Raw genomic sequence first — 7,584 nt, 5'->3', positions numbered from 1 at the left:
TTTTGACCCACACACACAGTGTTCTGTACTACACTACACTACATTTATACTAGACTAGACTGAACTATAAAGACATTTCCCGCTCATTTAAAACATTATTTACCTTAGCTCCGTCCGTCTAGTTTATTGACCATACTGTATTTATGTGGTCATTGACCCATATTGACCACACACACGTGTAACTGTAGATGATGTGGTCGTTGCTACATGTTGACCCCACACACACAGTGTAAGTATATTTATACTACGCTACACTATATATTTATATATATTGACCACACACACACATTGACAACATTATTGTCCTCAGCTCGGTCCGTGTAGTTCCAGTCCAGTGTAGTACACGTGTTGTACAGAACACTGTGTGTGTGTGGTCTAGTCTACACTACACTATATTCACCAGTTTCACACACACACGTGTAACTACACTACACTGTACTATATTTACACTACACTATATATATATATATTGACCACACACACACTATATTTACACTAAACTACATTTACAACATTATTTACCTCAGCTCCGACCGTCCGCAGCGACGTCACCAACCGCCGCTTCTTCTCCGCCGCCATTTTCATGCGGTCGATGGGGCGGGCGGAAGGGCGGCCATCTTGGTGAGGGGCCTAAATATGACGTAGACGGCGGCCATCTTGATGAGGGAATGTTAGGTGGTCAGCCGGCGGCCATCTTGATGAGGGAATGTGAGGTGGTCAGCCGGCGGCCATCTTGGTGAGGGAATGTGAGGTCGTCAGCCGGCGGCCATCTTGGTGAGGGCAGGTGAGGTCGTCAGCCGGCGGCCATCTTGGTGAGGTGTTCAAGAAGGAACTGCAGATGCTGGAAGTTCGAAGGTACACAAAAATGCTGGAGAAACTCAGCGGGTGCAGCAGCATCTATGGAGCGAAGGAAATAGGCGACGTTTCGGGCCGAAACCCGAGGTGGTTTTTTTTATGCCTCTGTTTCCACAAACACACGTGTGAAGAAGGGTTTCGGCCCGAAACAACTTGGTGAGGTGGTCAGCCGGCGGCCATCTTGGTGAGGGCAGGTGAGGTGGTCAGCCGGCGGCCATCTTGGTGAGGGCAGGTGAGGTGGTCAGCCGGCGGCCATCTTGGTGAGGGCAGGTGAGGTGGTCAGCCGGCGGCCATCTTGGTGAGGGCAGGTGAGGTGGTCAGCCGGCGGCCATCTTGGTGAGGGCAGGTGAGGTGGTCAGCCGGCGGCCATCTTGGTGAGGGCAGGTGAGGTGGTCAGCCGGCGGCCATCTTGGTGAGGGCAGGTGAGGTGGTCAGCCGGCGGCCATCTTGGTGAGGGGTCTATTCCCTTCGCTCCACAGGTCATAGAGGAGCTCCTCTATGATCTTTGGTGCCGATTGTCTCTTTCTTCTGTTCTGTTTACGTGAGGCAGGTGAGGGCTCGAGTGAGTGGATCCAAGTCCGGCTCCGTGGTACCGTTTACAAATAAAGAAGAGTTTGGACTCCAGTGTTTGTTTTTGAATTGAATTGAATTGAATTGAATCCTTTATTTGTCATTCAGACCTTTCGGTCTGAACGAAATGCTGTTGCCTGCAGCCATACATGTAATAATAACAAAACACAATAAACACAAATTAACATCCACCACAGTGAGTTCACCAAACACCTCCTCACTGTGATGGAGGCAAAAGTCTTAGAGTTACTGTCTCTTCCCTCCTCTTCTCCCTCTGCGCCGAGGCGATACCCCACCGGGCGATGGTAAGTCAGTCCCGCGGTTCAAGCTCCGCGGCCCGGGGGGTGGTCGAAGCTGCCCTCAGCTGTTGCAACGGGTGCTCCGGAAAACAGGCACCAGCCTGTGACCTGCGAGCTCCCGACATTGTCCTCCATTGGCCCGCGGCCGAGCCCCGGATCCAGGTTGCCGCCGCCAGAACGCCGCCTCAGCCGCCGTAGCACCGTCTCCGCCCCGCACCGGGCCGCCCACAAGGCAGCGTCTCAGCCCCGCAACGGGCTGCCCCCACGGGAGCACCTTCCAGCCGGTAGCCGTGCCGGCCGCACAGGAGTGTCTCAGCCCCGCACCGTCCGCCCTCACCGGAGCGCCGAGTCGTGCCGCTACCCGGACGTCGCCACAGCTCGAAGACGGCCAGCCTCGCGTTGGTGAGTCCTGGCTGGCTCTACCTCCGGACCCTCGAGGTCGGTCGCAGGTTGGAGGCCGCCAGCTCCGCCATTAGGCCTCAGCGCAGACGGGGGAAGAGAAGGGGGATACGACAAAAAGTCGCATTCCCCCGAAGCATGGCATGTCAGTGACAATTAGATCTAATTACTGATGATTCATTAAATAATGTTTCGTGCGCTGAAGCACTGAGTTTTACAAAGGAAAGGACTTTTAATTCATTGCAAAAAAGCCAGTTTCCAATTTGTCTTGAATCAGATTTTTTAAAGTGGGTCAAATTAGCATAATTCATTCATCCTTATTCCAATAAGGTTATCAGCCGCACCAGATTTGTTTAAATGATAGGATTTTAAGCTTTTGAAAATAAATTACAGATGAAAAAAATGGAAATGATTGTCCATAAATCTTCATGTTGAGTATTACAAAGTAGAATTGGCAAAGATGTGAAGCAATAAGGTACCTTTTTATCTTTCATAATATTTTTAATTAAAATTGAAACCCCACGAAATTGATTACCTATTATTTTATTCTTTAATCTAATTCTATGTGTACATGGTATTGAAAATCATGACCCATATGAACTTTGCTTTTAAATGTTGCTATAATCTTGCCAGTGTCAGGCTTTCAAATCACCGCACCGTAATATCTGGAACCATGATGTATGTGTAGGGCGCAAATGTCAATTATTTTTCTTTTGTTTTTTTTTAAAGTTACTGCATTTTCAGAGCCTCCAGCCCTTAGTAGAAGAACATTTCACAGATTCCTCAGCGATTCCTACTCCCTCTGTTCCCTGCTGAATACCTTGCCCATCGGGAAGATTTGTTTTCAGCTGCAGTCTATGGGATACCATAGGCAACAAATGGGCTGAGTACTAATAAAAGGTGTTGTAGATAGAAGCACTTATGAGCTCTCCAGTGTTCATGAACTTGAACAGTGAGAATCAACAAATCTCAATTGAAACTGAATTAATACCAAATGAGATACAATGCGGATCCCTACACGGGCCAACTCCGTAATGTAGTAGATAGACACAAAAAGCTGGAGTAACTCAGCGGGACATGCAGCATCTCTGTAGAGAAGGAATGGGTGACGTTTCGGATCAAGACCCTTCTTCAGTCTCGACCCAAAACATCACCCATTCCTTCTCTCCAAGAGATGCTGCCTGTCCTGCTGAGTTACTCCAGCTTTTTTTTGTCTATCTTCGGTTTAAACCAGCTTACACAAATGTTTGCACCAAGTAGATTTGCAAATGAAATCACATTGTTTAAAAAAACATTTGGGCAGGTACATGGATAGGATAGATTTAGAGGGATATGGACCAAACGTAGGTAGGTGGGATACGTTGGTCGGCGTGGTCAAGATGGGCCAAACAATGGGCCTGTTTCCATGCTTTATGAATTGATGACTGTATGTGTGAGAGTTTTAGTGCTGGCTAATATCAGGAATATGAAATGTTCACAGGAATATGAAATGTGAAGACTTTGAGTTGAAATTGGAATCATGCATACCCTGCTCACGAATGGCATAGGAAATATGTCAAATTATCCTGCATAATGTAACCATTGTGCCATTTATATCTCCTACATTTTCCATTCAAATAGCCCACTACAAACAAAAAATCCCTTGCAATGTTCTGATGATTGTTACTTTATTGCATTGTTAGCAGCTGCTTAGTAATAATCCAAATTTAATTTGTAACCCATGCCATTTTCATAGAGAAAGACAATGTGATTAATATATCAAACTTTCTTGATGCATTCAAAACCTGTAAAATCCAACATAAATTATTAAAAGTTCAGTTATAGAGTCATAGTTATAGAGTGATACAGTGTGGAAGCAGGCCCAACTTGCCCAACATGCCCAACACCGGCCAACATATCCCAGCTACGCTAGTCCTGCCTGCGTGCGTTTGGTCCATATTCCTCCAAACTTGTTCTATCCATGAACCTGTCTAACTGTTTCTTAAACGTTGGGATAGTCCCAGCCTCAACTACCTCCTATGGCAGCTTGTTCCATACACCCCACCACCCTTTGTATGAAAATGTTACCCCTCAGATTCTTATTAAATATTTTCCCCTTCACCTAAAACCTAAGAGGTTGTGATTTTAACACCAGTGACATGGCTCAATGTTGGTCCTCTCCTACCATGGCAACCATCTAAGACTTTAATATGTGAGTGGACAGAGCTAAATAGCTGGATGGCAGAGTTAAATCCATCACTGCTGGTCTGTGATACAGAGGCAATGCACATAATTGTCAGTCCAATTGCACGGATTACATTCAACGCCCCTAAGTATGACCAAAACAATGGTTTGTTCAGCTGCAACACAACATCGCAACTCCAATATTGCTTCCACCTATGAAGACACGCTTGCTAAATGACTTTTTCAAAACCCTACCCACCTGTGATTCCACTGTCAGGAAGCTATGGTCTTGCACCCAATGTTAATGAGTTCATAAGTTCTTGGAGCAGAATTAGCTCATATAGCCCATGTCTACTCATGGCTGATCTATCTTTCCCACTCAACCCCATTCTCCTGCCTTCTCTCCATAACCCCTGACACCTTACTAATCAAGAATCTGTCAAGTTCCGCCTTAAAAATATCCATTAACTTGGCCTCCACAGCCATCCGTGGCAATTAATTCCACAGATTCACCACCCTCTGACTAAATAAATTCCTCCTCATCCCCTTTCTAAATGTACATCCTTTTATTCTGAGGCTATGGCCTAGACTTTCCTACTAGTGGAAACATCCTCTCCACATTCACTCTATCCAGGCCTTTCATTATTTTGTAAGTTTCAATGAGGTCTCCCCTTATCCTTCTAAACTCCAGTAGGTGCAGGTCCAGTGTTGTTAAACGCTCATCATATGTTAACCCAATGATTCCTGGGATCTTTCTCCTAAACCTCCTCTGGCCCCTATCCAACACCAACACATCCTTCCTTAGATATGGGGCTCAAAACAGCTCACAATACTCCAAATGTAGTCTGATGCCTTATAGAGCCTCTGAGTAGTCAAACAATTGCACTGAAGCCTTTTTCACTGTCATAGATTTCTATAGTATTCTGTGCTTTCTTTATATATCACCGACTATAGTTGGTTCAAACACCATTATTCTATTCCCATGAGGGTTCAATGGTCACCAACTCTATGTTTCAAAACAATTTAGGGAATAAATATATCTCTTTATAGCAAATTACTGCTAAAATCTTTCTCAAATGTAATTTGGTTCCCATATGCAAAGCATAAAATATAAATTTCTTGGATAACTATTTTAGAAATTGATTATATTAACTTCTATGAAATTTCTCCATATTCCAGCTTTAAAGATGACAGATTATTCATTTGGAATTTTCCCTTTGTAAGTGGGGAGAAAATGAAGATCATTTTCCTTCCACTGTTTACGGAAGGCTAATGGGCCTGTCCCACTCAGGTGATTTTTCAATGGATTGCTGGCGACTGTCGAGTTGCCGGCAGTCGCCTGAAAAATCGGGAAATGGAACGGCGACTGTCAGAGTGGAACACACACACATAAACACATCACAAAGGCGGGGAACAAGGCAAGCGGGGGAGCGCTGTCTAAAAATTTCCCACCGTGCAAAGCCAAGGAGATACAGACACACACCGCGATGAACAGGAAAGTTGGTGCTGTAATTAAGACAACTAAAGCACAGTGTATGGTAAGTCCTTTAAAAAAAGGGGGGGGAGAGGAGGGAGAAGGAGTGGCAACAACTTTTAAGAAACCAGAGATGCACAGCTATGAAGTTCAGTGGACATTTAACATTACCCATCGGTTCCTTGGTTCTGAAAACTACTGCTTACCTTTTTCCCCTCAATGAGCCAATGAAATTCACTGGTCAGCACCGGCTCCAACCTATGAGAACCTACAAGAACCTTCGACCTTCTGGTGACCCATCTACGGCTCGAGAATTCTCGCTAAACTCCATGGCGACTTCATTATAGTCGACGCTCATTTTCAACATAATGAGGCCGCAACTAGTTCCCAAATTGTGGGAACTCCTCATGACCATGAAGGTGACTCTCCGGCAACCACCCGTGAACATGTGGCGACCATATGGCGATTGCAAAGTCTCCTCTGTAGTCACCTAAAAAGTCGCCTTAGTGGGAAAGGCCCATTAGTTTTACTTTTTGGTTTTAGAAATACAGGCCCTTCACCCACCGAGACCAGCAGACCAGCGATCCCCGTACACTACCACTATCCCACACACTTAGGGACAATTTACAATTCTTACCAAAGCCAATTAACCTACAAACCTGTATGTCTTTGGAATGTGGGAGGGAAACGGAGCTCCTGGAGAAAACCAATGAAGGTCACAGGGAAAACGTACAAACACCGTACAGACAGCACCCGTAGGCAGGATTGAATTCAGGCCTCTGGCGCTGTAAGGCAGCAACTCTACCGCTGTGCATTATTAGCACATGTACTTTTCCATAGGAAATAGCTCAAGCAAGAGTTCAGGAAAACTGAATAAATATCTCAAGCAGAGGAAGATAAAAAATATGGATTATAAAGTGGCAGATGAGAGCGGAGAATAGGGATGGTGGTGTAGATTTTGGGATTAGCATAAGGAAAGCAATAACATAATATGATGGAAGAAATATTTACAAATTGCTCTACAAGAGTCTGTTCTACTTATGTCCTACTGCATTGGTTTGCAAATACACGTTTCTACAACTGTGAAATAAACCCCAAGCCACAAAGTGGCATCAAAAATAATCCATTGGCTTTATTTGTATTATAACAAAACTTGTTATAGTGGAGAAAGGAAATCATAAGCCAGAGAATCAATTTATAACCAAAGTCGGTCTCACATGCTTGGTTTCAGTTTTTATAATCAAGAGTTAATAAAATTTGATACTGACAAAATTAAAATATTCTGAGTGTATTTTTCTTACTTTCTCTCTGTGCCTTTGACAGGGACAGTGTAGAAGAGATTGCTTGAAATGTCTAAATTGACTGAAAGATACAGCATGCAAACAGGCTCTTTGGCCTACTGAGTGCACATTGACCATCGAGTCCAGATTGCCCTGTTCACACTAGTTCTACATTATCCCTCTTTGACATCCACTCCCTGCACACTAGGGGCAATTTGCAGAGGCCAATGAACCTACAAACCCACACGTCTTTGGGATGTGGTAGAAAACCGGAGCACCCGGAGGAAACCTACACGGTCACAAGCAGAACGTACAAACTCCACACAGAAGGCACTCGAGGTCAGGATCGAACCTGGGTCTCTGACCCTGGGAGGCAACACCTCTACCGGCTATGCGACTGTGCGTCCTGTGGCACTGTGATGTGATGAAACAAAGCCCACAAAGAAGTGTGTTAGTCATTTCATTCTAAAGTTGCAGATCTTGCATCCATCGCCCATCACAGTGAAGAAATATAAATAGGATCAAAAATGGCATAGCTGAATAT

The sequence above is a fragment of the Amblyraja radiata genome, chromosome 40, assembly GCF_010909765.2.
Source record: "Amblyraja radiata isolate CabotCenter1 chromosome 40, sAmbRad1.1.pri, whole genome shotgun sequence".
Classification (NCBI taxonomy): Eukaryota; Metazoa; Chordata; class Chondrichthyes; order Rajiformes; family Rajidae; genus Amblyraja; species Amblyraja radiata.
The sequence above is the reverse complement of the archived record's forward strand: the minus strand, read 5'-3'. Positions refer to the sequence as shown.